We start from the raw sequence: 18,709 nt of genomic DNA, 5'->3' as shown, positions 1-18,709 counted from the left end.
ATGAGGCACTGGGAACGCCTTCCTCTTTCCACCTCAATGGTCCCATGAATGCTAGTTACATTTTAGGTGTTGTATGGAAAAATGTCCACTCACCAAGTCTACCTTTGTGAACTACTGAGTTTGTTGGGATTTCTTGCAGTGTGGGTGAAGGGCAACCTATAGAATGATGTAAGAGGCAAAGCACAGTTGCATCTCACTAAAGCACATCATAATGGGACAGTTTCGGGGTCCTGATAATGTACACCAACTCAGCCAGCTCAAGAACAAACAGGCCAAGGAAAATCTGCACTGCACCAGGTCACGACAGAGAGATCCTCAGCACCAGGAAGCAGAAATAAACAGAATCCGCACTTGGAAAAGGTTTTCTTGGAGGTGAAAAGTACACATAGGCAATAAGACACAGAAAAAACCTTCTACACAGCAGAGGGAGTCCATGGAAGCAAAACATCTAGTCTTTTTTCCAAAAGGCTGGATTGTGTTGTTCGATTGTTTTCTATTTGGTGGATTGGTTGGTTTGTTTGGTTGTTGTTGTTTTCCTTCTTTTTTTTTAATGTCAGGCTTTTGTCTCAGGTTAGAAGGTGAGGAAGAAGCTTATCTAATACATAGCCATGGACTCTTTCCTGTCTGTCTCCTTACAGTGAACCTGTATCTAGTCTCGAACTAGAAAAAGGTAATAACTCAACATTGCTGAAGATCCCTGCTGGTCAAAGATGCTTCTCTTTGAGAACTGCCACTGTATATAACATTGCATAGCGGTCTAATGAATTGTGTAACTTTCAGGAGCCTCTGACCTTGTAAATTTTATTTACTTCCTGAGTTCGGCATATTCTACTTAATTTCAAGTCCTGTGGACATCATTTAGGAGTGAATGTTTTGTTCAGATGAAATAGCTCAAAAAACAATAGCATTTGGCTGAGTCCACAGCTCTAAACTCTTCCCTCACAAAGGGTTCTTAATGGTCAGATTTCTCACAGCAAAGCAAGAATTCTATTTTTTGGCAGCAGTTTTTAACATGTTAGCTCTTTTCATAGCATGGTGATCAAGTAGAGACAAGAAACCATTTAAAGAAGAGTTTATGTTGATTAAGATTCAACATAAGGAAGTAACAGATTGCTCTCTTTTCAAGTGGACAATGAAAACAAAACATCAGAGAGGGAGCCAGGTCAATCTTTAAACATCAGACTCCTTATCCTTATACACCTACTTCCTGTAACTAGTCTTACCTTTTTACCTTCATACACAATTTGATGCCCCAAACTGATGTATTGAACACATGGGCTTATGGAAGAGATTTTTACATCAAACCCCAATGCACAGGATATTTGAAGAAAATCAATTTTTTCCATAATATGATTTAAAAACACCTTTAAATAAGGAAGAAACCAAGGAGGAGGTACATAACCCAGTGATGGGAATAGGAGTTGTTTACAGGCTGAATTCCATGTCGACTGGAGCTATGAACTCTGATGACTCAAATTTTCAGACACTTGGGAGTGCTGGTGCCTCTAATTATAAAATGAAGACTAAGCGCCCTTCTCCTGGTTTCTTAACAAGGAAATGAAATAAATACATTAGTGATAGTCATGGCACTGTCTTCTGGGTGGTAAACCAGGCCTTTGCAAAAATGGGTATGGAAAATAAAACTTTAAGCACAGGCTCCAAAGACATCCTTTGCTGCCAATCTTAGCTTTGAGGGCATACCATGTTTGTTTGTTTTCCTCTCAGTCTCTATTGGCAATGCAGTAATATGACCTTGACAAACAGTCTGTACCTCAATGGTACTTTTAGAAATGAATAATATATAAGGCATGATCACTTAGATCACTGCCAGGTAGTAAATTATTAAATAAAATGTAGAGATATTTTTCTAAACATATTATTTATTTATCTCTATTAATGACACAAAAGGAAAATAGTGGTGATAAACAACTGTCTTCTTGTCCCTTTAGGATGTTATTCTTTCTACCCAAAGCACAGGGGAAACAAGCCTTATTTTGTGGATTTTCCTGACCTGTATGGTAACTTAGGGAATTGTCTCTTCTTGATTCCTTTCGTCAGTATTTTACCTGCAAGTTGGTTATAGTATTAGCACTTGCATGTACTTAATTAGGTGTTTGGTAGTAGATTTTGTAAGCTTAGTAGATTTATGCACTGGTTAAAATAGTTATGCTCACTGTGGTTTTATCTTTGAATTATGAAATACTACATATATGCATTATATCTTTATTGCCACCTATATTAAACAACAAAATACCTTTTTATCTCTTCATTACAAAACAAAAAACAAATAAACAAAAAGAACCTCACCCTTATTCAGAGGCCCAGGGCATTTTAAAATCCCATAAATAAAAGTAGTTTAGATATCCCCCTCTAGGGATACTGGTAACATAAGAAATGGAAATCAACCGCAGCAGTCTGCCATTCATGGTGTTGTGACTAAATGCCCCAGCAAAAGCTACTTGAGGGAGAAAGAGTTTATTTTGGAGCATAGTTCCAGGTTATAGTCCACCATAGTGGATGTTGGTACAAATTATGACTCTCACCTTAAAGCAAATAAAGATAAATCGTTATTCCAGAGTCATGACCTAGGAACACATATTTAGGTTGCTCCAAATTCCATGTTCTCATACTCAATTTCATAATGTTTTTGTAGTAACAGAACAAAGAAAGTCATGATTCAAAACATTTTTTCAAATATACTTGTGAAAACACCATGCACAGATATGTGACAGCCAAGCAGAAATCTCATTACAGGCCCCATGTTCTGATAGCATTCTTAGGCCTTTAGTTGGAGGGAGAACTGGGTTTTGTTTAATTAATATATTCCAAATGTTTTATCTGTTCATCAGGATATTCTGACCAAGAATGTTTATAAATTCTAAGTCCATCAATCAGCCACTAGACTATTCAGAAATTCTTGATCATATTGGAGAATACAATAGCCAACAGAGGCCTTCTTAAGAACATTGGTTTCATCTCATGCCATCAAAACGCATGCCTAGTTAGTGCTAACCTTAAAATTCTCATTTCCGACTCGATCCGTAAAGGTCATAAATGCTTCTGATTTAGAAGATGGGCATTTCTGCTTTAATTATCATAGCACAAAAAACTCCTTTTTAGACATGCCCAGAAAATGAACCTGACATAGAGTCCTTTAATGGAAACTCTTTTCCAGGTAGTTCTAGATGTATCCATTGACAATTAAACCTAAACACCCTCTGTCCATGGAGATAAATCATTTTACAGAGATTGAACCCCAGGAAATAGAAGCCATCATGAGTACAATGTGTCCGCTCCCAAACATGAATGAACAGTTCCCTTTGAGTAGAATTTACTGTCTTGTTCTGTGTTTCTTATGATTTCAGATTCTTCCTTCTGATGAAAATGATGTTTCCTTTTTGTCCTGGTTGAATATAGTACTGTAGTAGCATCCTGATACTATGGTCTAAGTTAGCCCACATCATGTACTCTACTGTAGTTTCCTTGGATAACAGTGTGATTTTCCAAAACCTCCCCAAACACACAGTGCTGCTGTGATTTGCTAGTTTTGTGTCGGATTTATATAACATAAAGTCATTTTGGAAAGAATCTAAATTGAATATATCTCTCCTCCATTATTGTGGCCTGTGCTGTATTTTCTTGATTGTTGATTGATTGGAAGGCTCACTGTGTACAGTACCACCCTTGGGATTTTACTCCTGGGTCTTGTAGGAAAGAAAGAACAAACAAGTTATGACAAAGCCAATAAACATCAGTACTCTGTGAGTGTCCCTGAAAATCTTGGCAGGCAGTGTAAATGATCCCTGTGAAGAAGGAAGAGTGAGTTCAGCACAGCTTAGATAGTCAGTGCTGGTTCACACTTGTAAGTGTGACCTGGAAGTAACTTATTTTATAGATATATTGGTACAGTATAATTTATATAAAAATCTAGTAATAATTATCTCAATCCATGTGCAAATAAGCTTGAGATGTGACTACATCAAACTCTTTTTGTGATGTTTCATGACCTCTACCAAAAAGAAAATGGATTCTACCATATAAGGACTGAGATCTGGCATGGTCTTGTTCATGTAGTGTACTGGTAGCAATCTTAAGACTATGTTTAGGAATGGGCCTGGAATTCCTGATCTTTTCCATGAAGGGTGTAAATTCTATCAAATGCTTTCTTAGCATCTAACGAGATGATCACTTCGTTTTTTTTCTCCTTTGAGTTTGCTTATCTAGTGGATTACTTTGGCTGTTTGCCCGTGCCTGTATCCCTGGGATAAAAGCCTCCTTGATCATGATGGATGATCATTTTTGATGTTCTGGGATTCAGTTTGTAGAATGTTATTGAATATATTTTTTCATCAGTATTCATAAGTGAAATTAGTATTAAGTACTCTCTCCCCTTTGTTGGGTCTTTTGTGTGGTTTATATATAAGCATAATTGTAGGCTTAGAATTAGGTACTGTTCCTTCTGTTCTATTTTGTGAAATGTTTGAATAGTATTGTTATTAGACCTTCTTTGAGGTCTGATATATTCCACTAAATGCATCTGGTCCTGAGCTTTGTTTTGGTTGAATGACTGGTTCTATTATTTCTTTAGAGGGACATGGAACAGTTTAGATGGTTATCTGTTCTGATTTAGCATGATACCTGGTATCTAGAAAATTGTCCATTTCATCTAGATATTCCAGTTTGTTGGTATAAGCTTCCCGTGGTAGGAGATGTGATAAATTTTGTAATTTTCCTGGTTTTCTGATGTTATGTCTCCTTTCATTTCAAATTTTTAATTTGGATACTGTGTCTGTACCCTCTAGTTAGTCTTGCTAAAGGGTTTGTTTGTCTTGTTTATTTTCTCAAAAAATGAGAAACTCAGTAGCCAACATCAAATTAAATGGAGAGAAACTTGAAAAACAATCCCACTAAAATCAGGGACTAGACAAGGCTGCCTGATCTCATCCTATCTATTCAAAATAGTACTCAAAGTCTTAGTGAAACAATTAGATAATAAAGGATGTCAAAAGGGATACAAATTTCGAAAAAAAGTCAAAATATCACTCTATGCAGATGATAGTATACTTAAATGACCCCAAGAAAATTCCACAGAGACCTTTAAACCTGATAAGCAACTTCAGCAAAGTGGCTGGACATAAAATTAACTCAACAAATTAGTATCCTTCCTCTACTAAAAGGATAAACAGGAGGATAAAGAAATTAGGGAAACAACACCTTTCACAATAGTCATAAAAACTATGAAATACCTGGTATGACTCTAACCAAGCAAGTGAAAGATCTGTATGACAAGAACTTCAAGTCTCTGAAGAAAGAAATCAAAGAAGATAGAAGTCTGAAAGATCTCCCATGCTCATAGATTGGCAGGATTAAAATAGTGCAACTGGCCATCTTACCCAAAAGCAATCTACATATTCAAGCTGCATCCTCATCAAGAATTCCCAACTCAAATTCTTCCACAAGGAAGAAAAGGCAATTCTCAGACTCTTTTTGAACAACAAACCCACTCAGGATAGTGTGGGCCCTATTCTCAACAGTAAAGAACTTCAGGGACTCCATCCCTGACCTCAAAGGCATATTACAGGCCATTCGTGATAAAACTTATGCAGGTATTGGGTACAGTTACAGGAAGATTAATCAGTGGAAGAGAATTGAAGACTTCCCAGAAATGAACCCACACACCTATGGTCACCTTTGATCTTGGACAAAAGGGGTTAAAATACATCAGTGGAAAAAAGACAGCATTTCCTTTATTTATTTTATTTTATTTTTATTGTGTGGATCTTTATTTACATTTTCAAATGGTAACCTTCAGCCCTCAAACTTTACTTCCTGTTTCCCCTATGGGGGATGCTCACCTCCCACCCATCCACTCCCCACCTAAGCCCTGTCTTCCCCCCTACATTGGTGAAATGGGGCTACGGGACAAGGACTTTCTTCCTATTGGTGCTGGACAATGTCATCACTACTACTACTTATGTGGCTGGAGTTATGGGTTCCTCCATGTGTGCTCATTAGTTTGGTGGTTTGTCAGCTGGGAGCTCTGGTGGGGGTCTGGTTGGTTGATTTGTTTTCTTCCTATGGTATGGCAATCTCCTTCCTCCTTCAGTCTTTTCTCTAACTTCTCCACTGAGGTCCCTTGTTCAGTCCAATGGTTGTGCAACATCCTCATCTGTGTCAGCAGGATCTGGCAAGAGCCTCTTAGTGGACACCCATATCTGGCTTTATAAGCAAGCTTTTAGCATCAACAATAGTGACTGGGTTTGGTGGCTGCATGTAGATGGATATCCATGTGGGGTGGTCTCTGATGATGACCTTTTCTTCAGCCCCTGTTCCAGTCTTTGTGTCCCTATATTTCCCTCTTGTAAGTATTTTATTCTCCTTCTAAGAAGGAATGAACATCCATATTATGGTCATTCTTCTTCTTTGGCTTCATATGATCTAAATTTCTTCTTAGGTATTAAGCTTTTGGCTAATATCAAAGTACATTCCATGTGTGTTCTTTAACTGACTGAACTACCTTACTCAAGATGATATTTTTCTAGTTCCATCTATTTGCCTAGAATTTCATATAGTCATTGTTTTAATAAGCTGAGTTGTACTCAATTGTGTAAATCTTACACATTTCTGTACCCATTCCTTGTTGAAGGACATCCTGGGTTCTTTCAGCTTCTGACTATTAAAATAAGGCTATTTGGAGTAGAGAAAGAAGAACTCTCCTCCATTATTAGTGGGATTATGGCTGGTACAACCACTCCCTAGAAATCAGTCTGGAGTTTCCTAAGAAAATTGAACCATGGTTTACCTGAGAACCCAGCTAATACCACCCTGGAATATCGCTCAAGAGATTCTCAAAAATATATGTAAGGACATATGCTCCCACGATGTTCATAGCCTTATTTATAACAACCAAGCTGGAAAGATCTCAAAAGGAATGGATACGAAAAATGTATTTTATTTACACAATGGAGTACTACTCAACTATTAAAGGCACCATTTTTTATGAAATTTTTTGGCAAATAAGATGAACTTCAGTAAAAAATCTGTTCTAGGTGAATAACCTGGAGTGCAAGAGAACTAAAATAAAGGCTTAGATATTAGGCAAAAAAAACTCCAGAATAGCCATAATACAAACTCACAGACTATGTGAAGCTTAAGAAGAAGGAAATCAAAATGGAATGCTTCAGTCCTTATGAGAAGGAGGAACAAAATACTCAGGGGTAGAGAAAGTGAGGAACTTGGAAGGATAAGAAGAGGGGAGGGGAAAAAAGGGAGGATCATGGGTCAGAAGGAGGAGACAGGGATGATACACAGAGGGTCAGAAAATTGAACAGAGGTTTGTTGCAGTGGGGATTGGGGAACTAGGGATAGCCACTTAAAAAGTCCTGATATCAGGAATGCAAGGGCTCCCAGGACCCAATGGAGGGAAAAAGATTAGCTGAAATGCCCAACATGAGGGGAGGAGAACCTGTAGAGATCATATCCAGAGATTAGGGCCACCTACTCATCTCCAAATGTTTAACCCAGAATTGCTCTTGTCTAAAGAAATATGGAGACAAAGTGTGGAGCAGAGACTGAAGGGAAGGCCATCCAGAGACTGCCCCTTCTGAGAATCCATCATATGCACCACCAAACCCAGTCACTATCATGGGTGTTGCCAAGAAATACTTGCATAGGAAGCCTGGTACAGCTGTCCCTGAGAGGTTCTGCCAGAGACTTACAAATACAGATGTGGATGTTTCAACCATTGGACTGAACATGGGGACCCTAAATAGAGGAGTTGGGGAAAGGACTGAAGGAGCTGAAGGGTTTGCAACCCATAGGGAAAAAAACAATATCAACCAACCAGATCCCCATAGTCCCAGGGGACTAAACCACCAACAAAGAGAACAAATGGGAGGGATCCATGGCTCCAGCTACATATATATAGTATTGAATGGATGTGTCTGGGACATTAATGGGAAGAGCCTTTTGGTCCTCTGAAGGGCTTGATACCCCAGTGTAGGGAAGACCAGGGCAGTAAAGTAGGGGCATGGGTGGTAGGGAGCACCCTCACAGAAGCAAGTATGAAAATATGGGACAGGGATTTGGAGAGGGGAAACAGAAAGGGGATAACATTTGAAATGTAAATAAATAAATTTTTCACTAAAAATTAAATAAAAATCTTAAGACATTTGTTATACTTAATGATTCCAAATGTGAATATCTTGTTTTGTGTGTAGTTTTTCAAAGAATGAAGCTACTTCCTGCCTCAGTATCGTGAGTTTGCTTTTCTTTATTTCTGCTTTTACTAATTCTGTCAAAACACAGCTCACTATTCAAATAAGCTACTCTTCTTTTTGAATTAGAAACAATAAATTTGAAATTGAATAAATAAATGAAATGTTGGGGCTTTTTATTAATTCTTCTTCACAGTCTGGTAAAGAGTCTCAAAAACAACGCCAATTGATTGAGGCTTTTTAAAAGTTCGCTATTGGGTTGTTGCTGTATATTCAAACTTTATTTTTGCTAATAATGCGTAATGAAATGACATAAGCCGAAGTTAAAGGAGGGAGGAACAAATAGGAAGAAACAGAGAGAGCCGAGAGAGACTCAGGACACAGGTCAGTTTCTCAACAAGTTTAAAACTTTGATGAAGCTTAAGAATGAATGCTGACAGGAACTGGATATAGACTTCTCCTGAGAGACAGCCAGAAATATGTCAAATACAGAGGCAAATGCTAGCAGAAAAAACCACTAACTGAGAATGGGACTCCCCATTGAGGAATTAGAGAAAATATTGAAAGAGCTGAAAGGGTTTGAACCCACATAAGAACAACATTGCCAACCAACCAGAGCTTCCAGAGATAACCCACTCACCAAAGACTGTACACCTAACTGACCCATGACTCCAACTGCACATGTAGCAGACTTAAATTCTGGTTGATACCAATAGGCTGGAGAAGCCCTTGGTCCTGCCACAATTGGACCCCAGTGTAAGGAAATGTCTTCATTGGGGGTGGAAGCTGGGATGGGAAGGGGCATCCTCTTAAAAGAAGTGGAGGAGGAGAGGATACATACAAACTTAAAGAAACTAGTGATATATGCACAAAAGGCATGCCTGTTCGAAACCAAAGTTCCAGCACTATGGAGGGAAATAGACAGAATATTTGCACCTAACTAGGTTTTCTCCAATGGGGTGTGACCGAACATAATAAATAATTAAGAAAGACCCATGCCCAGGGGTATGTTGGTCAGCCCAAATGAACTCAATTATGTATTGGAGAGTTTTTGTATCACTTCTCTTTTGTTTTTTACATTTTTTTGTTTGTTTGCTTATTTTGATTTTTCATTGAGTGTTTTGTGAGAGATTTGTGTGTTTGTTTATTCATTTATTATTATTTGGTTTTTGTTATTTTTTAAAAAAGATAAAGAAAGTATTATGTTGGGTGGGTAGAGAACAGAACAGATTCAGGAGGAATTGGCAGAAGGAAAAATATGATTAAAGTGTATTGATTTTAATATTAAAAATATAGGAAAATGGGCAAAGAGGGTCAGCCGAATACAGTGACATGAACCAAAAGAAGGAAATAATGTTTTTTACTCTAACTTTGGATCTTGCATTTTGGTACAGAATCAATGCTACTTTGTGTTAAATAATGACTGGAGGGAAAAATGAGCTTTGACAATGCAAGGAGCAGAATCAATTTCATGATACCAAAGATAAAAACTCAGGGACACAGCAACAGGGCAGGCTATTGAGTTTAATTATCATGTTGCAATGAAACAAAATGTTACACTTTAGAACAAGAATGGATTGAACAAGAATTGGCAAATAGGGGGGCCAATTCTTTGAACAGAAGCTAATATTTTTCTTCCCATTATTGTCTCCATTATTTTATGGGCTTTCCATGTAAAAGAATGTGCACCTTGACTATATGTTGACTGACCTAGGCTCCAACTGCATATGTGGCAGAGAATGCCTTGTTGGGGCACCAGGGAAGGGGAAGCCCTTGGTCCCAAGGTTGAACCCCCAGTGCAGGGGAATATAGGGGAGCAATAAGGGAATATATGGGGATACCTGTATGGGGGAGGGGAGGAGGAAAGGGGGCTTATGGACGGAAACCAGGAAGGATAACATTTGAAATGTAAGAAGAAATATATCTAATTAAAAATTTTTAAAAAAAGAATGTGCTTTCTTGAAAGCAGGTCACATCCCCGATCCTAAATAAAATAGAGTGAATAAATGCTTCTCTTATCTACATTTATGTGGTCCAAGATCCTACTGTTGTATGGTGCCACTCAATGAGAGCTAGTCTTCCTCCTACTTTTAATTAGGACATCTAATACAAATCTTCTATGGACATACCCCTAAAAACTGATATTGGCAATCACTCATTGAAGGATTCTGATTACCTTTACCATCACAGAGCTAAATGGTAAACCCTCTGCGAAGATATTGCATACACTTTCTGGTTGGTGTAATAGAGAGATGGTGGAATAGATCCAACATCTTCCTTTCTAGTTCATTAGCTTTCACAGTTCAGAATTTACTTTCGTAGAGGCTTAGGGAGGAAACCATCGACAGTTTAGTTTGACCTAGATATGAATCAATGAAATTTCAAACCAGCATCCAAAACAAGATGTGCTCAGAAATGGGACTTATGTTCTTACTTCCTATTATCCATTCATTCTTTCTTTTTTCTCCCAGGTAGACCTTCTGGGAAAGAGTTGTACTTTTATTTCAAAGTCTATTTTGTGTAGAATTTATTTCACAGTTGATGTAGATCAGGAATATGTATAGGTATTTAACTATTTCCTAATATTAATAGGGCAGCAAGGAAATGATAACATATTGTGGCGTGTGTTTTCAGTGAGAAATCTGAAGTTGGTTGGACCTTCTATAGTTAAAGTAACTTATATATTGTTTCAGATATATTGTTTGAATTCTGTTTGAGGAGTCTGATCCAGTTCAGCTTGAAAAGCTTCACCATCAGATTTATTTTATTTGTGATTTTTGAAGAGCGATGGCTTTGCCAAAAGATCATGCTCAACCTATTCTATACTCTGTGTTCGTAATCAACCTAAAATCAGTCATGATGAATTGCTCTTCTGCCTAATACAGTTGATTTAAATTAAGATAATGAACATGTGACAAATTTATAAAGCCAAAGTGAATAGGATTTTGTGAATAAATTAGGTATTAGGGCCCATAGCCAGTGGTCAATGGGATGAGCTTAACTTATGGGACTTTAAAATCTGACTTTCTCGAGGAACATACTGGACAGACTTGCACTATATGAAGACATGGCCCTGAAAGACATAAGTCAAAAAGAGAAGGCTAGGCAAGCTATTTATCAATCACCAGAGAAGAGGTACGTATCTGGCCAAAGTTTAATATCAGGCAAAACCCAACCCAGAAGAAGCAATTCAGTAATGGGACCCAAAACACTGGAACTGAGAAATTAGGAATAGAACTGGGATGTTATGAGGCCAGAAGACAGACAGAGCAATAAAATCATAATCTAAAGATGTTGAATTTCCCAATTTATACAACTTTGTCCTGCTAAATGTATGATTTATTCAAAGTTTGATGGTAGGCGGATCTCTATTCAGAGAACAAATGATAGACTATTATGGTGATCTTTTTGGTACTAGACTTTTCCTTTAGCAGCAACTGGCCATTATTACCCAGTATTGTTGAAATGGAGATTTAAATAACACGTTGTAAAATAGCCAAATTTCATAAGGAGTTCCTTTCATATGTTTAAGCCAGAAAATCATCAGTGAAACATCAAGGCAGTAGAGATGCTCTAATAACTATTTCGTAATTATCCCCCACTAATTACACTCGGCACTCTGCTTACCTAACCCAGACATCATTCATGATTTATAAAGGGAAAAATCCAAACTGTATATGTAGAGCCTTGTAACCAAACCACCCCGCCATCACCTTGGGTTTTTCACTACATCAATATATTCACTTTACTGAAACCTAGAAAATTCATGGTCCTAATCAAATGCATTCATTTCATCCCACTTTAGCAAAAGAGTTTTAGTTTAATCCAACATAAATTCAAAATGCAAAAGTCTCAACCTAAATATCTAAAGGAGGTGTGTGTGGAAAGCATAATTCCAACCCCTAGGCAAACTGATTTGTAGAGTATAAGCTTGTGAAGATCAGAACAAATGGCTCTAGAGAGCAAGCCTGTTAGACCAGGCACAAAATAGTCCTTTCATGCCTGCTTTCTACTCGATAAGTAAATGGAACCAATACCAAAGAAACTAAAACCCCAATGATTAAACTTTTGACTTAAGTACAACTGTCTGGATACACTAGGTGTATTTCCAGGTTTCAGGAAGCTACAATGAGTGGTCTCATCAGTAATATTAAAATTAATGGATAGTCACTCTCACAGGATGTCAGGGGTGCATTAAACTAATACAATTCTGACATTTCTGCATGGTCCAGTAGCTTTGTTTAAGTTCCTTAGTACTACTCTGTGATTAGGATTTTTCTAAAGGCATCTTTTAATACCTCGATGGGAAGTATCCAGGTGATGAAAATATGCCCATAGAAACAGAAACAGTGAACACACCATAGTGCCTGTGCCCTAAGAAGAGTAAACTGAACTGCACCTTGGCCCACTATAGTTTTTGCCAGAGGTACAAGTAGTACTGTGTTGAATGAATGAGGCCAAGTTCTGATGTAGCATTGGCGGCAAAATCCAGAATGTTATGGGGAACCCCTGCCCACAAAGCCCTGGCATGTGAGACATGTGATAGAAGCATTCCAAGGATCTCCAAATTGCCATTGGCATTAGTCTCCTACCATCTGATAAATGATATGTTGCTTCTTTTTTTTATATACTAATGTTGTCAAATGATCCTTGTCTCTCTCCTTAGTGCTTTGTCAAATAGTTTAACACTGTCACATGAAATTCTAAGCATGTCTAGTGGCCTTCCCATTGCACTTTTGTAGGTAAAATATGTAATATTTTCTCAGCATGTCAAAACTAGCTTCTTTTTTTTCCATTGAGTGACTCTTGGGACAATAAACATGTTCTTGTATACTTTATTACTATGAGTCTGTAATGAAGAACGACAAAGTTCCATTTTTTTCTTCCATTTAATCTCTGGGGAGATGGCCTGCATGATAGAAGGTTAAAATAAGCATATGGTCCAAAGCTTTGAAATTAGATGGGACCTCAGAGCGTTCTAGTTCCTTCTATTGGCAAATGTTTGGTTTTAGGAGGTGGACATTTTTCCTTAGACTCCTCCATGCCTATAAAGGTTGTACATTAATCATTGTTCAGGTTGCAATGACTTCAGTATTCATTCTTCAGCTCCCTTTTTAGGTAATCCCCCCAAGTGTTTTTTTATTTAAGATTCCACCACCTTCTATGGACTTATTATAGATGCAGACAGCACCAGTGTATATTCATTCTTTTTTAGGTTCTAGAGAGAATGCAATCATAGCTTATCCTGGCCTCTGAGCTTGACTGAAGTATTTCATTCCTCAGACTTTCACACCATGCTGGACTTTAATATGAGATGGCTGACTTAATATAAGAAGAAAAGAAACAATCTCTTCCATTTATGAGGTAAGACTTACTAGCATTTACCTGGACTATCACCAAAATTTTGACGACTCAATTCAAGCAGCATTTTTTTTAATGAAAGTTATGTTGAGGGACCTCTAATTGCAACTGGTTTCTTGCTAATACTTTTTGCCTCTATTACTACCTTTTGGTCTATGGGAGATCTTAAGCATGTTTTGACTCTAGAATTTTAATTTCCACCTTGGAAAAGGAGGCATAAAAATATTTTGGACATTAACTTTAGAAATGAAATGTGTTACTTTTATATCCAATTTCAGTTGTTTATACCTCAAAAAACAAGCTATAGTATATTTCTAAATATATAGCAAAGATTGTTGACTACTCACTACTAATATGTCCCTTATTTCGAACTGTAATACACCAATTCTCAAGGTTTGCCCAGGACACTCACTCATTATCTACTTATCCAGTGGTTATTGCTTCAGTCTTTTATACTTTCTGTAGTAACAATACTACAATATTTGAAGAGTCTCAGAAAATAATCAGAATCACATGCAATATCTTATACCAAGTTTTATAAGTCTTAATATTGAAATTTTTACTGGCTTAAATTATGTATACGAAATTTAAAAATTAAAAAACATTGCTACATTCTTTCAACTGTTACTTAGATCAAATATATACATTTCTAGGAACTTACTTTGCTCTCATATATATCCCCTATTTCTAAATTAATAATGTCTTAAAGACAAACACTATTCAGAAATAATGTGAGACAAAAGTTATTTTTGTATAGAATGCAAAAGGTACTTTTTTATTGAGTTGATTATTTGGATCAAGCTTTTATATATGTCAAAGTCATTCTACTAGTTTTAGTGTTTTGGGTAGTTTGTCTTTCATTGCTGTGTAGTTTATCAGAGAATAACAATAGTATAATTTATTTATTCATTTTATGAACATTACATATATGCCTGTGGTTTCATTTTTGTTTGTTATTATAAAATACTTGGGGAATAATAGTTTATAGAAATGGGGCTTATTTTGGCCTACAATTCCTAAGGTTATAGTTCATCATTGTAAAAGCGAAAGCAGGACCTTCAACAGTTAGTCCACAGTCAAATGCAGAAAGTCAGTTGACTGTTTTTATGTATACAGTTTTATTTGCATTCATCTAAAATTCAAAACTTAAATATAGGGAATGAGAGGCTGCTCTCAACGTTGGGTCCATCCACCCAATTTATGAAGAAAACCTCTCAAATATATTCAGAACCAACCAATCGTTCTTTCTAGATTGTGTCAAGGTGACAGTTAAGTATAATCACAAAAATTCTGTTTACAGAAGAATAGAAATAATTTTGCATATGTTATGTACATACAAATACAGTGAAGTAATGTATTATATTTTTTATAACTACTGTATTTAGCTAAATGAGTTGATTTTAATTAATTTGTATATTGTTCAATATTGAAACAGTAATTCAGATGAAAATTAATAATAAATAACTCTCACAGGAATATACTGGGCTGTTTACAAATATTTGCTATAAAGCATTTGTTTTAATGTGAGACTAATATAGTATAAGTTTGATAGCTAAATTCTTTCTTAAAGAGAGATATGAAATTGAACCTAGAGTTTTGAATATTATTGACCTACTCTACCAGCTTATCCCATTTTAGGCTCCAAATATTTAAGAAAAAATGAGCCTGAAGAATAAATAATTTGTAAGTCCACATATTTCTGAAGTCAATGAACAGTGCCTAGTAGCATTTGCACTGCTATAGTATCCTCCCCATAGGCCATGAAGAGAAGTCACCCACTTCAGGTCAGTGTCCATCATTACAGGGAACTCTGTTCCCAGTACCTCACCACAATTCGATGAAGAGAATGTGCCTGTATTTTGGATAACAGGCTGATAGGCCCCTGTTATATAGTAACCTGCCAAAAAGGAACATCTCATAGAAACTGACCACTTCTGTAGTCAGAGCCAGATTCCCCAATATATTTTAAAACCTCACACTTTGCCAGGTAGCCATGAAGAAAATAAAATAAGACTTCAGTGGACAATCTCATCAGCACAATGAATTATGTTGGATATAGGATCCCAGGTCTTTAAAACAAATTACAAGGTTCATAACATGTGCTTTTTGGGAGCAACATTAAATAACCATGTGACAAAACTAATTTAAAATCCATTTTTAAAAAGTACATTTTAGTAGATTGCAAATTAGTGGGTGTTATAAGGCTTCTCAATACAACCTAATTTGTGTTAACCCACTTCCTGCTTTTTCATTTTCTGGTGCCTACTCCTCCACAAGGATTAAAACATTTAGTCTTCCAATACTCTTCAGATGCAGTTCTTTCAGATCACACATATTCTACTATCCTCTCCTACTACATTTTTAAAGATTTATTCATTTATTATATGTGGGCACACTGTAGCTGTCTTCAGATGGATACAGAAGAGGGCATCGAATCTTTTTTACAGATGGTTGTGAGCCACCATGTGGTTGCTGGGAATTGAACTCATGACCCTCTGGAAGAGCAGTAGGGGTGCTCTTAACCGCTGAGCCATACTATATGTTTTTTTAAAATGTAGTTGCAAGACCATAGACTTCTTTTATGTAGCATCTTCAAAAGCACAATTTATTTTTGTAAACCTGCCCCTTGTATTCTACTACTTATTTTCCTTGGTACATCACAAACAGTGACCTAATTTTTTTCTTTACTGACTTCTGCATGAATTTCAGGCTAAACATTATAACAAAAAAGTGTAAATCAAGCACCTGTTGGGGGTAATTTTAATAAAAACAGTCCCATGGGCTCTGTGTTCTTCTTATTGGATAGTTATAACTCTTATTGGAGGAAGTGTGTACTGAGCAGTGGACTTTTGAGGTCTCAGATGCTCAATCCAGGCCCAGCATGGCACACCGCTTCTGCTGTCTTCCGCTGATTTGCAAAGGGACCCAGATGTAGAATTCTCAAAGTACCTCTCCAGCCCATATCTGCCTAAATTCTGAAGTGCCTCCAGATTGTTGACATTGATTAAACCTATGAACTGTGAGCCAGCCCCAAATAAATACTTTCTTTATAAAAGTTCCAAAGCTCATGGTTTCTCATATAAATAGAAACCCTAATAAAAACAGTCAGATGCCAGAAAACATGGTATTTTGTCTTTGGAGCTTGGTTGACTCACTCAATGCAAAGTTTTTCCATTTAAGAAAATCTTAGTGCTAGACATGGGCGATTTCCCATGAGTTTACTTCCCATCAAGGAAACTACAGAGACCCTCAAAACAATACACAGGATATTACCTTTCCCTCTTGACATTACAGCATAACTGGATTAAAAACAACAATAAACAAACCAGTCCGAAGACAATACCCATTTTGTTTGCAGGACTTAGAAAAGCTCCAATTTGAACTGACTAGAAATCTCTCTCTCCAGTGGGCAAGCTTTTCACCTTGCTGGAATAAAATATGTTTTCAAAATGGATGGAACTAGAAAATAATATTCCTGAGTGAGGTAACCCAATCACAAAAAAATCAACAAAAAAAAAAAATACCAAACATGGTATGCATTCACTGATAAGTGGATATTAGCCCAAAAGCTCAAATTAACCAAGATACAATCCACAAATCACATGAAGCTGAAGAAGGACAACCAATGTTCATATGCTTCAGTCTTTCTTAAAAGAGGGGACAAAAATATTCATAAGAAGGGATATGGAGACAAAGTTTGGAGCAGACATTGAAGGAATGGCCATTCAGAGCTTGCCCCACCTGGGTATACAGCATATATATATTTTCACCAAAACTAGAAAATATTAATGAAGCCAAGAAGTGCATGCTAACAGGAGCTCATATAGCTGTCTCCTGAGAGGCTTAACCAGAGCATGTCAAATACAGAGGTGAATGCTACTAGCAAACCATTGAACTGAGGATGGGGTTCCCATTAGAGAAAGGACTGAAGAAGCTGAAGGGGCTTGCCACCCCATAAGAACAGCAATACCAACCAATAAGAGCTCCCAGGGACTAAACTACTACCCAAAGACTACACATAAACAGACCCATAGCTCCAGCTGCATATGAAGCAGAGGAAGGCCTTGTTGGACACCAAAGGGAGGAGAAGCCATTGATCCTGCCAAGGCTGGACTCCCCAGTGTAGGGAAATGTCAGGGGAGGTGAGAAGGGGGCTGGTTGGGGAGGGGGAACACCCTTATAGAAGAAGGGGAGGGAGAAGGGGAGCTTATGGATGGGAAACCAGAAAAGGGAATAACATTTGAAATGTCAAATAGAAATATCCAATATTTAAAAAGATGTAAATTAAGTCTTATTAGAAGATAATAAAATCATAACTGATTTATGACATCAATGAATGTGCATATTTCTATGAGTTGTCCATTTATAAGTTATAAATAATCCCTTTATTTAAACAAAACAAAACTGATCACCAAAATAAAAAATATATGTATACACCCCAAAAAGCAGTTTAAAAGAGATATATGCCACCTGGTTGAACAGTATTATCCCTGGAAGACACTGATTACTAAATAGAAACTCTATCTTGTGCTATACTACAAAATGTACTATCTAAGCTGCAAGCAAGAAAATATGTGAATGAATCTTTACCAAGCATTGAACCCTGCATGGTATAATGCAACTGACAAACAATATGTCCCATTTGTGAAGTAATGGCAACATTGTTTATAGAGTTAACTAACTCTCTTCATTGAATTTAAAGGAATTCACATAAGAGAATTCATGCCTAGTACCATGGCTAGGAAACCATAGGTCCCAGGAAGAACTCTTAATGTATTTTTTCAACAATCATATGTGACCATATCTTCTAAGTATTGATGTTTATATCATAGGTGTATGCATTCTTTAATGTTTGATGTCAGAAGTTTGATTTTGTAGAAGGTAGTGGTTAATACCTTAACCCATGGTTGTTAAGAGAGTGTTGAAAATAAATGACTATGAGATGCTCAGCAATACAAAGAACATCTAGACCTTTCTAACCTACCTACCAAGACTAAGGAGATGTTGTGAGAAGCCAGAGGATGACATGAAGTATTTTGTAACACTGGCCTCATGACATCCACTGAGTTGGAGTTAGCTCACCACAGCTGTGGTTGCATGCATGTGACACAAATTGCAATTATTAAAACTCC

The sequence above is a fragment of the Rattus rattus genome, chromosome 1, assembly GCF_011064425.1.
Source record: "Rattus rattus isolate New Zealand chromosome 1, Rrattus_CSIRO_v1, whole genome shotgun sequence".
In the NCBI taxonomy this organism is placed as follows: Eukaryota; Metazoa; Chordata; class Mammalia; order Rodentia; family Muridae; genus Rattus; species Rattus rattus.
The sequence above is the reverse complement of the archived record's forward strand: the minus strand, read 5'-3'. Positions refer to the sequence as shown.